The sequence below is a fragment of the Odocoileus virginianus genome, chromosome 7 (assembly GCF_023699985.2).
Source record: "Odocoileus virginianus isolate 20LAN1187 ecotype Illinois chromosome 7, Ovbor_1.2, whole genome shotgun sequence".
NCBI lineage: Eukaryota > Metazoa > Chordata > Mammalia > Artiodactyla > Cervidae > Odocoileus > Odocoileus virginianus.
Window position 1 is genome coordinate 83,671,604 of NC_069680.1, and position 21,973 is coordinate 83,693,576.

Here is a 21,973-nt window from a genome sequence, read left to right on the forward strand (position 1 = left end):
TTCCCAACCCAGGGATTGAACCCGTGTCTCTTCCATCTCCTGCAGTGGCAGGCAGATTCTTTACCACTAGCGCCACCTGGGAAGCTCTATCAATGTACATCTTTACCTGTATTTTATAGGTAACAAAAAAGTTGAAAATAGTTGCACGCCCTTCCTGTCCCAGGCTCTCTTGTGATACCATAATCTTCCTTGGTCCCCTGGCCCTCGCAGTCTGCTTCCTGCTCCATGGAGGCCCCCATCCCAGCTGCGCAGACCCACCTGCGCAGTGGTAACTGCAGCCTTGGTCGATTTTAGCTTAAACAGCTGGCGGTTGTCTTTCCCGATTGGGAGATGCACCCCAGTGTGAAGGCTGGGTCAGGCTGCCCATGAAGTCGGTTCTGCTGCCTAGCAGTGCCCTTCTCCTGTGTCCCCGGTGTTCTTGCTCTGTGGCTGGTGGCTCGGCAGCATACTTTGTTTCCTGTGTGTGAGGTGTCAGAAGTGTGTTTTTCTTGGGTGTTTCCAGAAGAGAGGGATTTCCCTGCCCAGAAGAATACCTTGTTGTGTCTGTCAATGCTTTTCTTTGTTCTCCCTTTAAGGAAGTTTATCTTGGTGATAAAGAGGACGAATTTATACTCTCATGGGTTAGAATTCTTGCCTTTGGAGGGTTATGTGTGTAGCCATGTGTGTGTGCTAAGTCGCTTCGTCGTGTCCAGCTCTCTGTGACCACGTGGACTGTAGCCCGCCAGGCTCCTCTGTCCATGGGATTCTCCAGGCAAGGATACTGGAGTGGGTAGCCATGTCCTCCTCCAGGGGATCTTCCTGACACAGGGACTGAATCCACGTCTCCTGCATTGGCAAACGGGTTCTTTACCCAATGAGCCACCTCAGAAGCCCTATATATATATGTATGTATACATGTATACGTATATGTGTATGTATACACGCATGTATGTACGTATACATGTATATGTGTATATACATATATATGCATATGTATGTATGCATATACATATATGTGTGTATTCATATATATGTATGCATATGTATGTATGTGTGTAGTTGTTGTTTAGTCGCTAAGTCATGTTTGAATCCCTGGACTGTAGCCTGCCAGACTCCTCTGTGCATGGGATTTTCCAGGCATTCTTGGAATGGGTTCACATTTCCTTCTCTAAGGGATCTTCCCAACACAGGGATTAAACCTGTGTCTCATGCATTGGCAGGCAAATGCTTTACCTCTGATTCACCTGGGAAGCCCAATGTATGTATGTATATATAAATAAATAAATTTAAATCATCCAGGATAGCTGGTTACTAGTGAGTTGGTATTTTGCTCCATTTTATTTTTCTCTTCAGCTTTCTGATTTTGTGTGATGATTTGGGGCACTCTTCTGTGAGCCAGGGATACTCAGGTTGGAGTGAGTCTTTTAGAGCCTGTTGAGATGAGGTCTCATTTCCGTCTGGTCTTCCTATTAGGAATCCCCAGTCATAGAGGCATCATGAGATGGTGCTGTTGTCTAGATAAAATTAAAGTATCCAATGAAGTATGAATGAATACCTTATTGGATGTCTGCTCCTGAAGATGTGTACAAGAGAAGCCTAGACATGCTGTGTTGTAACTGTCTTTTTAGTTGATTTCACTGTGATAAAGACAGGACCCAAGTGATGGAGAAAATAGCAGAGGACAGTGTGGACAGAACTGTATCAAATCCCACTGTTCTGCCTCATCACTGTCCTAAGCAAACAGACAAGGTTTTGAGGAGGAATCAACTCTTGTGTTTTTCTTTCATATGAAAATTTTCTGAATTAGCTGATGAAGCCAAGCTAAGTAAATATTATCTTCATTTTGGGTTGGTCTTTTGTTTTGAAATGTCATTCCAACTGTATTCTCTATGTAATTTTCTCTTTATTACTATTATTATTTTTATAGATTAGAGGTACTACCTTTTCCAGGCTCGCTCACCACACTTTTCTTCCTTTGAGCCTATAAAAGGTTTCATTCAGTTCAGCGAACCTGTGTGAAGTGTGTACAAGTCAATAGCTATGAATGACCAAGCCCCGCATCTCTGTGCTCCACTATTTCTGCAAGCCCTGAGATTTGCGTGTTCAGTACCAGCATCATTTTGTCTCTGCTTTTCCCCTCATTTGGTTATTGGGATGAAGGGAACCTGTTATAGAGAATGAGTCTCCCAGGACAGTTCTTCCTGCTTGTTCTCTTTGTATTGTTTCATTGTTATAGTTATTTACTCTTTCATTTGTGCACAGGGTCTCAGGTATCAAGTTGTTGGCTCCTTTGGAGTAGAAAGACATTTTGGAGGTGAGAGAAATAGTACGGAAGGGAGAAGAGGAGAAGGGATATTAGAGAAAAAAGATTATTCCTCTTTGATCAGTTTCCATTTATGCAAAATTCTCAACCTTTGGCCTGTCTCTCCCCAGCCCCCATCCCACTTAACTTAGAAACTATACCTCTTCATCTCTGCTTGTATAATAAAGCCTATATTGTTCTGGGATGATATATAATATTATGATGACTTCCATAGATACGCTTGTAAAATAACTCCTTTATTGGAGAAAATAGAGACTTAGCTAGAAAATAAGCATTAGCCTCTAGAAAAGCACAGATTTCTGACTCTTCTAGAACTGTCACCTAAATATCTGATATGTTGGACTGAGAAAACCAATAGATGTTAGGTTTTCTTGAATACAGGGGATAAACTAAGTGGATGGGTAGAGAGGGTAGTCCCTTTTGTTACATTTCAAGTGGTTTCAGGGATGTTTTTCTCAAAATTGTGTATCAGTTACAGGAGTTAGCTTTGCATTTCCTGTTTTTATGTATATAAAATAAAGATCTATATCTTGGTTGAATAGATACATAACTGTTTAAAATCTGAACAATTTGAAGTAATGGGGCTTTAAGGAAGTACATCCTTATCACTTAGTAAATATTTGATACATATCAGCTATAATACTTTCCTTTTCTCTCCCAAACATGACAGCATAGTTATTATGTAACTTTCCACTGACAGATTTATTTCTTCTGTTCTAGATATGGCCAAACCTATAACAGATACATCTACACCAATTTATTTTCCCTCCCTCATTTTCCTTCTGTCTGGTTTGCCCAGCTCATCATAGATTTGCATCTTGTGCATTATGTTAGTAATAACTTAAATATGATTCAAGGAATTTATCTGATAATGGGTTCTGTCCTTTTCAGTGTAGGAGAATAGAGACAGCACTCCTAGCAAAGTTATCATTTGGGACATTTTTATCTTTTATGGACACCTGTATTCTTTTGTTTGAATATAGATTTTCTTAGCTTATTATGCTTGCTAACTGTATCTGTTTTCAAAAATAGAGAATGTACTTGAATTTCACAGGTTTGTTTAATTCTTTCCTTTCTTCATTGATTTAATAACTACTATTTCACCTGGCTTCCCAGGCGGTGCAGTGGTGGAGAATCTGCCTGCCAGTGCAGGAGATGCAGGAGACGCAGGTTTGATCCCTGGGTCGAGAAGATCCCCTGGAGAAGGAAATGGCAACCCACTCCAGTATTCTTGCTTGGAGAATTCCATGGACGGAGGAGCCTGGCGGGCTACAGTCGATGGGGTGTCACTCAGTTGGACACAACAGAGCACGCAAGAGTGTGCTTTGCCAAGCCAACAAGTTTTCACAATAGAGGATCCCCCAGTCTTAAAATGACATCCCAACATCATTAATGAGAACCATGTTCTACCTGTAGAGAGTGTAGAAAGTCATGGGACTGTGAGTAGGCTCCATTTGGTCATGGGTGCTCCTGAAATTGGATCAATATTCAACTCCTAAAATAACTAACATAATTCATAGCAGTGCTATTCACAATAGCCAAGACAGGGAAGCAGCCTAAATATTCATCAACAGATGTATAAAGAAGATGTGATAAGGACTTCCTGGAGGTCCAGTGTTAAGACTGTGCCTTCCAATGCAGGGGGTGCAGGTCTGATCCCTGGACAGGGAGCCAAGACCCCACAAATCTTGTGGTCCGAGTGAAACATAAAATAGAAGCAGTACTATAACAGATGTAAAGGTAGTCTGCGTTAAAAAAAAAAAAAATCTTAAAAAAAGATGATATGTATATATAAGAGACTATTACTCAGCCATAAAAAACAATGAAATAATGCCATTTAGAGATGAGCATACTAAACAAAATAGGCTAGACAGCCTAATACCTTATGATATCAAGTATATGTGCAATCTAAGTTATGTTAAAAATAAATGTATCTACAAAACAAAAATAGACTCACAGATATGGAGAATAGACTTGTGGTTGGTGATGGGGAAGGGATGGATTTGGAGTTAGGGATTGGCATATGCAAACTACTATGTATAGGATGTATAAACAAGATCCTGCTATATATAGCACAGGGAACTGTATTCAGTATCCTGTGATAAACCATAATGGAAAAGAATATGAGAAAGAATATATATATATTTACAACTGAATCACTTTGCTGTCCTGTAGAAATTAAACATTGTACATTATACTTCTGTAAAATTAAGTTTAGCAAAAAGATAATGAACATAAAACACCACCTTAAGAAATGATGCTTTCTTATTTGTAATGTCTTGCTTGTCTTCATGCAGATGATACTGCAGACTAGCCAGTGATAGAACAGGAATCTGTTTCAGTTGAACATACCCAGTTCCGTCTCCCTATTTTCCTGAATAGGTATCCTTGTGGGGATGCACATGAATTCATCGTGTACGTCTTTCTGATAGTAAAGTTGTTTCTGGTTCCTATGTTAATATTATTTTATTATTCATTATGTTTTACACACTGGGTCGAAGAGAGCAGTGTTCACCGAATAGTGTCAGGACTTTCCGCTGCTGAACCCTCTACCTAAGCAATCGGGAAAACAACTCTCTGCGTGTATGAGCAAGGGTGGAAGTGCAGGGACCTGGAAAGCTGGCTGGAGAGATTGCTGGTGGCTTGGCTGCCTTGGCTGAGAGTTTGGACCTTGTGGTGCTGTGGAGCAGTTCAAGCTTTTTAGCTTTAATTAGCAGGAGGTGTATTGGCTCCCAGGCATCTTCCTTATTTATCTTATTTGTGGGAAATACTGAAAGATCCCAGCGTAATTCCTCCACCACATCAAGGCCATTCTAGTAGTCATGGTAATTTTTTCTTCAAAGTTACAGAAAAATTAATGTAATAAATGTATGGGAAGGGATACAGACTTTGAATTAATTGTACCATCATCCTTGGCAAATGTAAGCTTATCCACTTTTGAGTATTCATTTCACCAGCTGTTCATTGATTACCTGCTACGCCTAAGGCTTCTGCTCATTGAAAACTCACAATTGAATTTTTTGTAAATAAATCATATATGAGACAGACTGAAAAATGTTAAGAACAAAAGCAGAAACTATAAGCAATGATCTTCTGGAGGCATAGAAAGGAAGCACTGTCTAGGAAGCTTTCTTGGAAACTTTCCCCCCAGAGGTGTCTGAAAAAGTTCTGTGAGAGTGAAGGCTGCTGGTAGTTTGGATGATGGGAACAGTTTGATAAAAGGGGCAGAAACAGGAGGCCTCAGGACATATTTGTTTGGGAAAGGTCGTTTACCGCAGGCTATGACGGTCAGATCAAAGGTGCTTGGGTCCACCTTATATAATTATTTGAAGGTTATTTTGAGGTTGAAGTTCCGCATGGGGCAGTTTTGAGCAGGCACATTCATCTGGGCTGTTGGTTATGAATGACAGAAACCCAATTCTTACCGTCTTAGGCAGAAAAGGAAAGGTTTTACTCAAGTGATTGGGATGGTTTGGGAATAGCATGTTTTAGATGCTGTTGGATCTGGGGTCCACCACTGGCTTGGAGACTCTTTCTCTATTGTATCTTGACTCCCCTTCTCTGTTTTGCCGGGTTCTTGAGCGCTTTCCATGGGATGAGCAGGATGGAGGCCAGCAACTCATATCCTCCTGGCTTAGCTTCCTCAGTAGAAACTGACTTCCATCTCCCAAGATCTCTGCATGATCCCAGAAAACATGTAGACAGCTTGCTTTGGTTCTCCACCCTGATCTAGCCACTGAGGTGAAGGGGAGAGGTTGTTTCCTGAGTGGCTGGCCCAGGGGCAGGGGTCCCTTTTGGAGCTAGAAGATGGGGCGCGGGGCCAACAGAGCCGGCAAGTCTGTAGCGTCGGTGGTGCAGGCAGGCGTGTGAGGGACAATAGGACTGATATCCAGGCTGTGAGCAGGGATGGAGCGAGGGCTGGTGGGAAGGGTGTGAGCTCTTTTCTGAGTTGAGTTAGGGGTACTGGTGGGTCTTTCCTGTGCAGCTGACGGGGCTCAGAGAGACGGGCATGGCTGGTGGTGTCCCCAAATAAGCCGTTGGTGATAGACATAGGTGTAGAATAGGCAAACCCACTGGGGAGGAGCGGATATTAGGGTGAGTCACGTGCAGCCTTTTCAGGTTGCCGTGGTGGTGGTTTCCTGGGGCTTAGCCTGTCCTGTGGGAATTCCGTTAGAAAATGCCCAGTGTTTTCCTTAGGCGCACACCCACCCCGTTCTTACCCTCCTTTGCGCTCAAGCCAGTAGCTTTCTCCTTTCCTCGTTCCTGCCTTTTCTCTTCTTCCCCCTCACGCTACTCCTCCCTTCTCTCTTCTCTGTCTGGAAGATATTTACCAGGTGCTTCTAGAGTGAAGAACGTGGTGCTCAGTACTGGCTATGCTGTCATGAAGCAGACCTGACCCCTGCCCTCCTGAGGGCTTCCCCGGCGGCGCTAATGGTAAAGAACCTGCTGGCCAGTGCGGGAGACCTGAGAGACTTGGGTTTGACCCACGGGGGTGGAAATGGCAACCCACTCCAGTTTTTTTGCTTGAAGAATCCTATGGACAGAGAAGCCTGATGGGTTACGGTCCATTGGGTTGAAAAGAGTCGGCCACGACTGAGGTGACTTAGCATGTGCGCACAGTCTCCTGAAGTCTAGACTCAGAAGTGAGTGTTTAGGGCCTGATGGAGTTCTCTATGAGGGGTGGTGGTGTGGGGTTCGTGGGACTTTCCGTGAGGTTTGCAGAGTCATTCAAGTCCTGAATTCTTCCTCACTCGCCCTTGGGCTGGGACGGGGGAGAGGAGAAGGCCTGCGTGAATGTGGGATGCACATGTACAAAGCTTCCTGACAAAACTGAGGGGTGAGGGGACAGAGCCCCCCTGGCTCCCCACACCTTTGCAGTGTTTCAGCTGCTCCAGTGTTACCTGCTTTCCCCCTTTTCTCTCCATGTCTCTCCTCCCAGCTGAAGTTCGGCCTCCTCCTTAGTCCTCTCACAGTACCTACTAGAGACTTTTCCATTATATGCTGTTGACATTTGGTGCCCGTCTCCTGTGGAGCGGTCAGCTCCCTCCATCAGGCAGGAAGCTTCATGTGGCAACAGCTCCTAATAGCGTTGAGGAAAGGGTTTGGGTGCTGGAGGTGTTAAAGGAATATTGTTAAATGTTAGAGTAACTGCGAAGGGATTCTGTTTCCAGTTTCTTTCTCTCTTCATATCTTTAGCCAACTTAGAAAAAAACAAAACAAAACACTGGGGTAAATACACAGTGGAATACTACTCAGCCTCAAATGGTTAGGTCATCCTGTCCTGTGACTGCATGGATGAGCCTAGAGGACATCATGCTCAGTGAAATAAGCAGACCCCGGAGGACAGGAGCTGCATCATTCCACTTAAAATAATCAAACTCGGAGAAACAGAGCAGGATGGTGGTTGCCAGGGGCTGGGTAGGAGAGGAAATGGGCAGGGACAGTCCAGTGGGTATAAAGGTTCAGTCACACACATACAAGGAGTAAGTTCTAGAGTTTGCTGTGCAGTGTTATGCTTGTAATTCAGTGTTGAACTGTGCACTTAAACATGTGTTATGATAGTTGATCTCATGTTAAGTGTTCTTTTGTTGTTTAGTCGCCAAATCATGTCCAACTCTTTGTGGCCCCATGGACTGCAGCATGCCAGACCTCCCTGTCCCTCACTATCTCCCAGAGTTTGCTCAAACTCAAAGTCCGTTGAGTTGGTAATACCATCCAACCATCTCATCCTCTGTCGACCTCTTCTCCTGCCTTTAATCTTTCCCAGCATCAGGGTCTTTTCCAATGAGTCAGTATTCTTAGCACAGTTAGAAAAAAAATACATGTATATGACCAACCTAGACATCATATTAAAAAGCAGAGACATTACTTTGCCAACAGAGGTCTGTCTAGTCAAGGCTGTGGTTTTTCCAGTAGTCATGTATGGATGTGAGAGTTGGACTGTGAAGAAAGCTGAGTGCCGAAGAATTGATGCTTTTATACTGTGGTGTTGGAAAAGAGTCTTGAGAGTCCCTTGGACTGCAAGGAGATCCAACCAGTCCATCCTAAAGGAGATCAGTCCTGGGTGTTCATTGGACGGACTGATGCTGAAGCTGAAAATCCAATACTTTGGCCACCTCATGCGAAGAGTTGACTCATTGGAAAAGACCCTGATGCTGGTAAGGATTAAGGGCAGGAGGAGAAGGGGACGACAGAGGATGAGATGGCTGGATGGCATCACCAACTCGATGGTCAAGAGTTTGAGTAAGCTCCGGGAGTTGGTGATGGACAGGGAGGCCTGGCGTGCTGCGATTCATGAGGTCGCAAAGAGTCGGACATGACTGAGCGACTGAACTGAACTGATACATGTGTGTGTGTGTGTGTGTGTGTGTGTGTGTGTGTGTGTGTAAACCAAGGGGGGAAATAAAAAGTCCCTGATTGACAGCAGTGCTTTGTGTTGGAAACGCTGAAATCACAGTGTGATTTGAGGGGTGAGGAAATGTCTCGGGTTGAAAGTCTCATTGCACTGACCTGATTCACAGTGAACACAGGCTCCTCTGACCGGCCAGTCATTTGCTCAAAGTTTGTAGCACATGTTTTAACACTGAGCTGACATCTTGTTCGTGATTTAGACATTGCTGTGGCCTAGACACTGGTATTAGACAGCACTGAGGCTGTGTGTGTGTGTGTATGTGTGTGTGTGTGTGTACAAGTATTGAGACAGGCCTGGTTACGGATGCTGGTGAATGGCCACTGGTGTTGAATGCTGGACATCGACAGGTGAGCTGATGTCCAGAATGCATTTCCTGGAGCAAGTGGCATCATCTGACATTCATCTACAGAATCCCCCATGATTCAGAAGTTCTCTCCCTGTGTGATTGGCTGCTTGAATCTGGACCTGGGTGCGTATCCATGTGGACTGTGCTTCCGGAGTGGGTGAGGTTTGGGTTCGGGTTCTTGGCCTACTGATGATGGGGAGGTGTGACCGTGACTCGTGGCATTGGCGGAGGTACTCCTACTGGCCCCTCGCCCGGATGCAAGGCAGGAAGAGGCGGGAACCCTGCTGCTCAAGACCAAAGGTCGCAGGTGCGTGAATGGAAATCTGCGCTGATGATTTGGCCCCTGGAGGCATCTCATTATTTTGAGAGGAGTTTTTATTTTTAAGTTAAAAATGCAAGAATAAAACTTGGTCATTTTGATTCTGGCTGGCTTGCTTGCCCTGAGTACTAACAAGCGTGTCCTTATAGTCAATGGAGAAATGGTGATTTTTGAGCTGGAGAGAATATTTGTATTCTTTACAGTGGAAAGAAGATATTTGCCTTCACTTTCTCAGAAGCCGGTTTCACTAGGGAAACAGCTGAAGAACCTGCTGGTCGGGACAGAGGGCCGGGCCACGCTGTGCCTGCAGACACAGTTTTCTGGCAGAGCTTCCGGCTGAGGTGTGAGGGGCCTCTCTGGGCAGCGGGTAGAGGAGGAAGGTCCCCCTTCCTGATTCTCTGTGACGGCCCCCGCCCAGGTCTGCGGCTTGGGAAGGCCGCGCTGCAAGAAAAATGTACTTCTTTTTTTTCTCCAGAGCCAAAACAATAGCTAGTTCCCTCATATAAACCACCTGCTTGGTAGGAAATGGAGCAAAACTCTCAAGTCCCCAGTGCCACTCAGAGGATTTGTGGTTTCCCTTCCTGTCTGTAAACAAAAGCAGCTGGTTACAAGAGCCGGGCATTAATTGTTTACAGGATGTTTGCTGTACCAAAGGAAGGAAAAGTGCCTTTTACAGAGTTGCAGTCATTGTGTGGGGGGTATTAACACATAATTTAAGGGTGAAGAGAAATTAACTATATGATATTTAGTCATGAGACACAGATGGTTTAATCAGGAGGATTTTTAAAGACTTATTTCATACCCTAAAGTTCAGGGTTTTATAGCAAATCAGCAGAAAAAATGTAGAGCCGCTGTAGAGGAAAAAAAAAAGATTCTTAAAAGTTTGAAAAATCATGAGGCTCGGAGACTTGAAAATTTTCGTCATTGTACAAGTTCATGCTTTGTTAGCAAGAAACTTAGCATTTGTAGGGCAGTTGTGTCTCCCATGCAGGCTGCCTTTGGTACTTTTTGGTGTAAGGACTGCTGTGCCTGGGTGCCCTGGTATGTGTGTGTGTGTGTGTGTTTGTGTGCACGCCCCAAGGTCTAGACCGACTGTCTCCTTCACCAGCTCCTGCCTAGCCTGGGAGCTCATAACCAGGAGATGGGTGGTGAACATTTGCTGAGTGGATGAATACATGGGTGAGTTTAATACATTTAGTGAAGATCGAAACCACATGATACCCATGAATACATTCTGATTATCTGATGAAGCCTTTTTGATGAATGCTGTTTTTTTTTAAAATTCATATGTATAAATTCCTTCATTTATTTAGGCTGTGCTGGGTCTTTGTTGCTGTGCACACATTCTCCAGTTGCAGGGAGCGGGAGCTACTCTTTACTTGCAGGGCTCCGGCTTCTCATTGCTGTGGCCTCTCTTGCTGTGGATCATGGGCTCTAGGGAGCACGGGCATCTGTATTTTCTGCACGTGGGCTCAGTAATTGCAGCTTTTGGGCCCTGGAGCACAGGTTCAGTAGGCGTGGTGCATAGGTTTAGTAGTTGCTTGGCACATGGGATTTTTCTCAATCAGAGATGGAGCCTGTGTCTTCTGCATTGGCAGGTGGACTCTACCACTGAGCTACGAGGGAAGCCCGATGAATACTATTTTTTGGATTGTGGTAAAATAGATATGATGTTTTACCATTTTAAGTGTATAATTCAGTGACATTGACTTATATTCACTTTGTTGTACAGCACCATAATCCGTCTTTGGAGCATTTCCACCTTGCCAAACAGAAAATTTGTATTTATTAAACACGAACTCCCCGTCCCCCATCCCCAGCTTCTGGCAACCACCGTTCTCCTTCCTGTCTCTAGAAATTTGACTCCTGGTTACCTCCTATAAGTGAACTCATACAGCACTTGTCCTTTTGTGCTGGTTTATTTTATTTAACAGAATGTCCTCAAAATTCATCCACGTTTTGGAATATGTCTCAATTCCCTTCCTTTAAAAGGCTGAATAATGTTCTGTTGTATGGATAAAGCATAATCTGATGGTCACTTGGATTGTTTTTACCTTTTAGCTGTTGTGAATAGTATTGCAATGAACCTGGGGGTATAAATATCTGTTTTAGTCTCTGTTTTCAATTCTTTAGAGTATATATCCATATATGTTCAGAAGTGGAATTGCTGGATCATATGGTAATTCTTTTTTTTTTTTTTGAGGAACTTGCCATACCATGCTTTAGATTTATAAACTCAGAATTGGCTATATTGGTTGCATAAGTTATATCAGTGAGAATTTCTTTCCTCTCTTCCTCTTGCACATAATCTTAAATTCAGCTGCAATTGAAGGACAAGTAATAGTACCTCTTCACGCACTGTTTCAATTCTTCATGCAAATTGAGGCAGATTAGAAAAGGAGGCTTTTAGAAGCCAAGACCTATTATAGCCTTCTTGATAGGTGACCCTAAAATGTGTTAGGGACACCACTCATACTGTATGGGGACAGCAGGTGTAAGCCTGGTGTGGAGCAGGTGTCTTGCAGGCAGCAGAGAAGCCCAGTCAGTAGTGTTTCATCCAGGCTGCGCTCACCTGGTGCATATGGAGTCCGTTCAGTGTCATGTGGGAGAGTAGGCCCCAGCCACTTTGCCCCAGTTTAGTTTGCAGAGATTCTCTTGATTCGTTTTCTTTTTTTATATAAAAAATTATGTAGAATAAGAGATCATGGTCTTAGGAGCCAGGCTGACTTGTTCTCTGTGACTTGCTGACTTGATTTGTGCAAGTAACCAGTCTTTAGAGAACCAGTCTCCACTCCAGGGGTGAGGTGGAAAGGCTGGATTTTTGTTTTTCTTTTATAATTAAAGTGTATTTGATTTACAATGTTGTGTTAATTCCTGCTATATAGCCAAATAGCTCAGCTATACATGTATACTTATTCTTTTTTATATTCTTTTCCATTGTGGTTTAACACAGAATATTAAATATGGTTCTCTTGAGTTTTTTTTTTTTAAGATGATTGTGAATGTGTAAGTGACACACATATTTAGTAGGGCGCCTGGCATATAGTGCTGTGTACTGACCACTGCTGTTCTTAAAAGCAGAAGCTGTTTAATAGAAAGTGAAAAAAAGTGAAAGTGTTAGTTGCTCAGTTGTGTCGGACGCTGTGATCCCAAGGACTGTAGTCCGCCAGTCTCCTCTGTCCATGGAGTTCTCCAGGCAAGAATACTGGAGTGAGTTTCCACCTCCTTCCTCGGCGGATCTTCCTGACCCAGAGATCAAACTGGGGTCTCCTGCATTGCAGGCATATGAGCCGCTAGGGAATCCTGCTGTTTAATAGAAGTCGGCAGCAAAATAGTTACCTGGAGCAGCAGTTCTCAAAACTTTGGTCCTAGGCCCCCTTGACACTTAAAAATGACTCAGGATCCCAAGGAGCTTTTGATTGTGTAGCTTATCTCTACTGATACTCACAGTATTGTATCTAAAGTCAAGACATTTTAAAATATTTCTTAATTCATTTGAAACTACAGTAACCCCTGTATATTTTATTATAAATAATGTCTCATGAAAATCACTCTTTTTCAAAACAAAAGACATCAGTGAGCAGAATGACCTTGTTTTAGATTTTTTGCAAATCTCTTACATATCTGGCATCAGAAAATAAGCTAGATACCCCTCTGTTTACACTGTAATGTGTCTGCCTCTAGGAGACTGTACTACATTTTATGTCCTGGTTTTGGATTTGGCTTTGAATTTGGCTTTTGGATTTGGATTTGAAAATGGCTTTGACCTGCGAACCTCTGGAAGGGTCTTGGGAAGCCCAGGGTCCTCAGATCACACTCTGAAAACTTCAGAGCAGGAGTTTCTCTGTGAGTCTGAGCTGGGTCTCTTTCTTCTTTTGCAGGATCTTGCTCTTGGCCGTGTGAGCAGGAGCCCACCACCCCCAGCCAGGTAAGCCTGCCAGCAGGCCGGACCTGCGAAGCCTTCCTTACCTCCACAGCTGCCTCCAGTTTGAAAGTGTGTTTTTCAAAAAAGATGCTTTCTGTTCCCCTTGGCTTGCAGATTGAATGTTCTGATCTGTTCCTCCCCCAGAGCAGACCGGACTGCCGAGGTGGCTCAGTGGTAAAGAACCCGCCAGCCAACGAAGGAGACTTAGGAGACATGAGACTCAGGTTCATTCCCTGGGTCAGGAAGATCCCCCGGAGGAGGGCATGGTAACCCACTCCAGTATTCCTGTCTGGAGAATTCCATGGACAGAGGAGCCTGGCGGCTATAGGCAAGGGGTTGCAAAGACTCAGATACGACTGAAGGGACTTAGCAGGCATGTACAGCAGACAGGGGTGAGCATTCCTCTGAGAAGCCTCTTTGATTTGGAGTTGCCTACACTGGGGGCCTCAGGAGGAGTCGCTTGCAAGTTCCAATTAGTTTTCTTTCCTTCCTTCCTTCTTTACTTCCTTCTTCCTTCCGTCCTTTCTTTCCTTCTTTTCTTTCTTTCTTCCTTTCTTTCAGTATTCAGCTATCATGTGGATGCAGTTAGAAAAGTCTGTTTTGAAATCCTCATAGGGTTGTTTTAACATGGTTTATCTTTATACCCAATTCAAGGCAACATCGCAAATCTAATCAACAAATCTGTTTTAAAATAATATGAGTGGAGTTCATTTGTTTTGACTCGTTCATTTTCTCTCTTGAACTTTTATTTTCTCTTTTATTCTCACACATTTATATGTAATGAGAACATTGTAATTGATGAGCTGCTTCGTTGTTGTTTAGTTGCTAAGTCGTGTCTAACTCTTTTGCGACCGCATACTGTAGCCTGCCAAGCTCCTCTGTCCGTGGAATTTTCCGGGAAAGAATACTAGAGTGGGTTGCAATTTCCTTCTCCAGGGGATCTTCCCGACCCAGGAATAGAACCTGCATCTCCTGCATTGCAGGCAGACTCTTTACTGCTGAGCCACAAGGGAAGCGTTGCATAATCCTGTATAGATCATTTTATCCTTCCATGTCCTCGTTTCGCACTGATGAAGTTAGGACTTACTTAACCCTCATCCAGGCTTAGAAGCCTGTTTATCAGAGGATTAGAAGACTTGTTTTGTGGGATAAGTCAATTATGATCATTAAGGGATTACTTAGAAAAATTTGGGCTGAGCTCCAAATTGTTATTCTTACGAAGATGAATAAAATTTTCCGAGACAGCCGGTACCATGGTGTGATATTGGTGTGCATTTCATTCGTCCTTCAGATTTCTAGTAAGAATTTTTTAACTCCTTTGGCGTCTTCTTATCAGAGAGCAGCTGTTTTGATGCCTGGACTGTTATCTTGTTCCTCCTTTCTCTGCTCTCAGCTTCACATTCAACCTCCTGCCTTTCTGGAAGGAAAATAAATATTGTCAGGGTGGTGCTAGGCTTCTTTGTGATCCTGTCCTTTTTTCTTTTTGGCCAGTTTTGTTAAGGTCAATAGAATTCTAGGACTCCATGGACCTCCAGAGGGACCATCATTTGTCTCCATTTACTTAAAATATTCTCAGACTGTTAAGTTCCTCATGATCTTGCCCAAGTTTCTGAATCAAAAGCCTAGTTTCTCAATTTGATGTTAGGAAACAGCACTGGTGGGTGCAGGGGGTGGGGGGCGCCATCATTTGCTTGCTGATGGCAGCAACAATACCATATGTTGTCAGGATCCAGATGTCAAGAGTGAGGTGAAACTGTGATGCTTGGGCATCAGGAAGTGCATTAGCTTATGTGGAAGACTAATCTCATCCTCAGGTTTGTCTTTTTTGCTCCTATATTCATGAAAGTTAATGAGGCATTAACATTTTCCAGATCATGTTTAAAAACATTTCATTTCACATCCCACTAGCAGCCAGATTTAGAAAGGCTCACCCACCTCAGGGAGACAGTCTTAAAATCTGAAGACCTAAGGGGAGAGAAACCCTGGATCCTCCGGTTACATGTGTCCTGGAGGGTGTTTGGTTCAGTAATTGTTTATTGGATAATTTCTATAAGTGGAACCCTCTGGTGGGTGCCAAGGGGAAGAAGATGATTAAAATGCTGCCCTTCCCTTTCAAGAGTTTACAGTCTTAACAGGAAGGAAAAAAGTATATACAAGTAGCTCTAACACAAGGTTCACATCCTGTAGGCATCAGATAATGAGATAGTGCTAGTGAGCTAAGACGACCCCTCCAGGATTCCTGGCATGTCCTGGGCACTTAATACGCACATTTCAGTGGACAAATGATTGCATTTAGACATGTCCATTTTGGTGTACTTTATTCACAGCAAAAAAAAAAAAAAAAAAAGGATATGCAGAAAGAGAGGATTTGACAGATTTCATGCAACCCAGAGATTATGAGAATTTGCTGAGGTCTCCAAGGGCTTAGGGCAGGCAAGTCAAAGTCCCCCACATAAGATGCCTTGCTCCTGGTATCCCAAGACCAGTCCTGCTGGTTCCTGGCCTCCTCTTTCCAAGCCTGGGAGAATGCTTATTAGTTTTCTGTTTTCCCTGAACCCATCACTGTTTCCAAGTGATGACTTGAATAGAATAGGATTTGGTCCTGAATTTGATAGGTCTAGCACCTTGGTTTCTCATGGACTGGTTCATGGTAATCAGATTTAAAATACAAAACCAAACCTGCTTTGTACTAGGAATTCTTTTTCTTTAAAAAAAAAAAAAAAATCAGTCACTTAATTAAGTAACTTCTGGCTGGGTGGGTCTTTGTCGCTGCGTGGGCGTTTCTCCGGTTGCTGCAGTGGGGGGTGCTCACTAGGCGCGTGTGCGGGCTGCTCACGGTGGTGGCCTGTCTTACTGTGCGGCGCAGGCTGTAGGCTGTGTGCACTTGAGCGGTTGCGGTACTTGTCCATGGGCTCAGTAGCTGCAGCCCCCGGGCTCCGGAGCACAAGCTCAGTCATCGGGGCACACGTGTGGTTGCTCCGCAGCATGTGGGATCTCCGCGGAGCAGGGAGCAAACCCATGTCTCCTGCCTTGGCAGGCACCACTGAGCCACCACGGAAGCCCCTCGGAACTGTTCTTTTTATCGGACAAAATGATACAACAGTGATTTCTTTCTTTCTCTTTTTTCCAATTTCTTGTTCTTCCCATTAATTTCTGTCTGGTTGAATACATGACAGTGTGCCCATTATATTACAAATGACTTTTTCCCTTAAAATGTAATTCTGATCAATTTGATCACATGAGGGGGACTTCATGATCGAATAGTCTTATTGCAATGTATCTGCAGCCCATTCCCTTTTTCTTATAATTATGGTTATACATTCTTGCAGCTTTGTCTGCTTTCTCTTTACTATGTGGTAGGTACTGTTTAGTGCTCATTTCATGTTCCAACAGCTTTGAAGTAGGTATTACCATTCCCCTTGTAGAAATAAGGGAACTGGGTCCAAGGGAGCATAAATGGTTTGTTCAAGGTCACAGAACTAGTCAGTTATGGAGCCCTGAGGACCTGGGCTGGCCCAACTCACTATGACCGTGGCCCCAGGCAGGGTGTCCAGTTGAAGGCTGAGTCATCCCTTTAGTCTTATAGAGATCTCCCAGTGTGATCTCTTCTGCAGGCAGCTATGAGAACAGAAAGAAGAATTTGTACAATCGGATTGATAAGATGGCCATATATTGATCATCTGTAAAGATAAGCCTACTGATACTGTGTAAAACCAAATGGAATCCTAACATCACGTTAAGGATGTGTGGTGGAATAACATGGAACAATTATTGCATGTTCTGAAACTGCAGTGAATGCTGAGTGAATGACCCACCCACAGCCTGAAGACCCACTTGTATCAAGCCTCTCAAAACATACTTGTCCTTACGGGTGATGAGTACCAGATCTTTGACAGCTTCGCTGGGCTTTTGGTGGCTTCTCAGTTTAAATGATAATTCGGTACGATTTCTGAAGGGTGAATGTGACCAATATGAATGTCAGTGTATTAAGGATTATCATTAGGAAATATTTAAAATGCATTATGTCAGCCATTGCGTGTGCTATCTACAGCGTTACTACTCAGAAAACACCCACAGTTCTGTGCTGTAAAGACTATATTCCCTTGGTGACAGGCTGCTCACACCCATCTTGGTTCAGGAACCTAAGAGTCAACATGGGTTTTTTTAGAGAACATGTAGTTTTGTAAGTTTTCTTTCTTTGTTTGTTTAAAAAAATTTTTTTTTAATTTATTTATTTGGCTGTGTCTGGTCTTGTTTGTGGCACACAAGCTTCTCTCTAGCTGTGGCTCGCAGGCTAGGTGTGGAATCTTAGTTCCCTGACCAGGGATCGAACTCACATCCTCTGCATTGTAAGGCGAATTCTTAACCACTGGACCACCTCCTTTGTTTTCATTAAACATTACTCTTTGGAGAAAATATCAGTGGAAGATTTCAATGGAAGTGTTCCACATTGGAACAACGGATGGTGTTAAGATCTGGATTCTGAGGTAAAATATTGTTTTTCCCTGATAAAAACAACTTTCGCTGGTAATTAGTAGAAAGTCTGATAGAAGCAGAGAAGCAGAGCAAGCGTCCCCTCTGAGAATCACTCCAAATTCCGCAGTCCTCCTGCCCTGCGTTTTCTGTGAACTGGGAGGCTGGAGATGAGGCCCCTTCGTCCCCTTACACCTTGAGACACAGTAGGCGTCAAGGCATGGCAGCCTTCCGTTCTGGAAAGGTGTTTAGAGGAAGGAGGAGCGTCCACCCGTTTGGTGAATGTCCTAAGTATCTGTATTTAGTAACCTGCCAACACATGTGAACGCGGTTTTTCTTGGCCGCTGCGGCACTGAAGCGTCTCTCTGGTTGTGATGTTCTGGCTTCTCTAGTTGTGGCCTGCAGGCTTAGTTTCCCCGTGAGGCGTGTGGGATCTCGGTTCCCTGACCAGGGATTGAACCTGTGTCCCTTGCGCTGGAATGTGGATTCTTAAACACCGGACCCCCGGGGAAGCCCCTGAACGCATTGTAAGAATCAGGTTCCTTGGTTCTGTCTGCTCCTCAGTCTGGTGAGGCAGCTGCAAGCCCTTCTGTTTAAAGCTGCTCTTCCTTCAGTGGGAGCAGCTCTGAGGTTGCTTCCCACCCTGTCGGTGAGGGTACTCCCAGGACAGGTGACCCAGACCCCTCAGGAAATGCGAGCTCTCCCCGAGCCGACTCCCATGGATTTGCAGACAAACGTCTGGAAAATGGACTTGGTGGAAAACACAGTTTAGTGACAAGAACCTTAAAGAACCTTTGTTTTAAGGTTGGACAACAACAGGGTTTGCTGTCCAGGTGGTGAGCTTATTAACTTACTGTCACTGTTGCTGAGAAGACAGAAGGATGGTCAGGTCCCAGCTCATGTCAGAGTCCCTGGGACGGCTGCCAAGTGTGGTTTCTTGGCTTTGTGTGGGAAAGAATTCAAGAGTGAGCCGTATTAACGTGAAAGAAGATTTATTCAGGGAGGAAACACACTGCATAGACAGTGTGGGCCACCCCAAAAGGTGAGAGCCGCACCAGAGTGTGGGGCTGTTGGATTTTATGGGGGTGGCTAACTTCATGGGCTAATGAATGGGGGAGGCATTTCGGCTTTTCTGAGGAAGGGGTGGGGATTTCCAGCAGTTGGGCTACCACCCACTTTTTGCCCTTTTGTGGCGGGCCTTAGAACTGTCTTGGCACCGATGAGGGTGCCCCTTAGCTTGCTGATGGGTTGCAGTGAGCATATACTGAGGCTCAAGGTCTAGTGGGCGTCAACTCATCTGCCGTCTTGGACCTGTTTGGTTCTAGTCAGTGTGTTTCCTTGGGTTAGGTCATTCTTTCAAAGGTTGTGCCCTGCTCCTTTCCTGTTTTATCACCTTGGGCAATTCACGTAACCTTTTACATGTCACAGTTTGGATATGGGCAAAATGGAGATGATAACTTATCATAAGATTTTTTTTGAATTCATTGAGGCAGTGTTTGTTATAACTGATCTAGCTATTTTATTAATTTCCTTTTGATTTTATCTGATAAATGTACTTAAGTCCCTTTGTAAAACACTATTATTTATTTTCCCCCTCTCAGCTTTATCATCCCCACAATAAAACTCTATGGTTGTTGTTGCTCACAGTGAGACCCCATGAACTGTAGCCCGCCAGGTCCCTCTGTCCATGAGACTTTCCAAGCAAGAATACTGGAGTGGGTTGCCATGCCCTCCTGTAGGAGATCTTCCAGACCTGGGGATTGAGCCTGCGTTTCCTTTACTGCAGGTGTATTCTTTGTTGTCTGAGCCACAAGGAAGCCCTTGTGGAATCCCCTTTTTATAAATATATTGAGAAAAAAGGAAGGAAAAAGCAAATGCCAAATTAAAATCAGAGATTAAGGAGAATTAAAATTTGGATTTTAGTTTTTTCATGTTCTCATGATATTATCTGGGTTTTTGGAAGCTGCCTGTTGTGACTTGATTTTTATTCTGTCCAGCAGTGGTTTCTAGAAGAGCAGCACTCGTGGCCTCTGGGTGGCCCATGCTTTGTAGGCTTCATCCCTGGTGCTTATGTAAGCAGAAGGGTTAGGGGTCCCTGGAGAAAGAGAGCCAGGAATGCTATTCTCGACATGAGAACCCATTTTCGCCTAACCTAGTTTGTGATCTAAGCCAGGCCACAATGCTTGCCCTTGAACAGGCCTCAGTGATTAAGGGAGGAGATGCAGAAACTAGGGAAGTGAAGTGAAGTGAAAGTTGCTCAGTCATGTCTGACTCTTTGTGACCCCACGGACTATAGCATCCATGGAATTCTCCAGGCTAGAATACTGGAGTGGGTAGCCAAAACAATAGTGTCGGATTTCCCTGTTGGGAAGGATCTGCCTTCCCAAGGATGCAGGAGACATGGGTTCCATTCCTGGTCCTGGAGGACCCCAGTGCCGTGGAGCCACTAAGCCTGTGTGCCACAACTACTGAGGCCGCCCGCTTCAGAGCCCGCGCTCGGCAGCCAGAGAAGCCACCACGCTGCGGAGCCCACTTGCCCCGCGCGCAGCAGTGGAGACCCAACACAGCCCAAAATAAATGCATAAAATGTTTTAAAAAGAAAAGAAACAGTCGTCCCCCCTGGGGCAGGGTCCTGGTTCCTTACGCCTTTGAGTTCTGCAGAAGCTAAGGCCCGTTCAGTTGGAGGGTGGAATGCTGATGCTGACCCTTCAGACTTCAGTCAGTTAAATCTTGGACTTTCTTGACTTTTGCCCCAGTTCTATGCTGAATTCTCCTCTACTCAAGCCTCTTCAAGAACTTGCATGTACCGTTGGCTTAAAATTTCTCAGTTTTCTCTCCAGGGAGACGCTGGTCTGGGAAGGATCCCAGTGTTCTCTTTATTGCTTGTGAGTAATTATAAATCCTTCCTTCTCTCACGCCTTGACTTAGTCGTGTCTGTACTCACAGAGGGGAGCCCAGTTTGGGGATGACACTTACCCCCGCCTTCTAGGGTTTGGTTGGCTTCCCCTCACCTTGGGTGGCTTCCCTGGTGTCTCAGTGGTAAAGAATATTTCTGCTGATGTAGGAGACATGGGTTCAATCCCTGGGCTGGGAAGATCCCCTGGAGAAGGAAATGGCAACCCACTCCAGTGTTCTTGCCTGGAAAACCCCATGGACAGAGGAGCCTGGTGGGCAATGACCTGACTTGGCATAAAAACTTTGTTGTCTTAAGCAGTGGTTCTTAGCCTCACCAGAGAAGCTTTTAAAATTGTCAGGTATTTAACACTGATACTTAAAAACTGAATTGGAAACTAAATTTCTGATATCTGTATCTTTCAAGACTTCCGCAGATGATTCTGATACACTTAAAGTGAAGACTGAGAACTCTGCTTTAGTGTAAGGGCTTGTGGAAGGAGTACGGGCAATAATCGCGATGATGTGGTCCTCACTTTCATGTCTGTGTATGTGGGGGAAAAAGATCTCCTAGAGGTGACAGGTGGTGCAGTGGTAGAGAATCTGCCTGCCAGCGTAGGAAATGCAAAGAGACACAGGTTGAATCCCTGGGTCGGGAAGATGCCCTGGAGTGGGAAATGGCAACCCACCCCAGTATTCCTGCCTGGAAAATCCTATGAACAGAGGAACCTGACTGGCTATAGTCCATGGGGTCGCAGAGCCAGACACGACTGAGCGAGTGCACACACGTAAAGGTGACAGTGACTATTAGAGAAATGTGGGCCTCACCACCACCCCCCCCCCCCCCATTTTCCTGTACAGGCTGTTGAGCTAAATTGGTTTGCTGGGTGTTTGGACAAGGTGAGGAATCCAGGGAGGGAGGCAACCGCGGGGGCTTGTACTGCCCCCGAGTGCATTTGGTGTTCTTTCCACCACTTTGTCTATTGTTTGGAAGTTGAATGTGTAGAGGTGATTCCTCCATGTGATCTGCTTGCTGAACTGTACTATTTTTAGGCACTAACCCACACAATAGCTTTATAAAAAGGCTATTGAACCTTTTGAGGCTGCTGGATTTTGTCTGACAAGGGCTGAGTTACAAGTAGGCTCTCCCGCCTCCCCGTTCAGGCATGTTGGATTTTTTTTTGTTGTTGTTTCTTCTTCAGAAAGCGTCTGAGTAGCTTCAAAATACAGTGGTTTGGCAGCCTGACAGGTGATGCCAGGTGTCTGTGTAGTTCTTCTCCCTGCCCCTGCTCTCCAGACATAGA

The 21,973-nt window shown here is 44.5% G+C and overlaps 1 protein-coding gene across 10 annotated transcripts in view; it reads left to right on the plus strand.

The window, feature by feature from the left end:
• SIPA1L2 (signal induced proliferation associated 1 like 2) overlaps positions 1–21,973 on the plus strand; it is a 236,048-nt gene that overhangs the window by 45,840 nt on the left and 168,235 nt on the right. For 8 of the 10 annotated variants that reach the window (XM_070471084.1, XM_070471082.1, XM_070471089.1 and 5 more), the window contains exon 2: positions 13,261–13,307. The exons of the other annotated variants lie outside the window; for them this stretch is intronic. The gene's annotated coding sequence lies outside the window, so the exon portion shown is untranslated. The remainder of the gene's footprint in view (positions 1–13,260; positions 13,308–21,973) is intronic. 10 annotated transcript variants of the gene reach the window in all.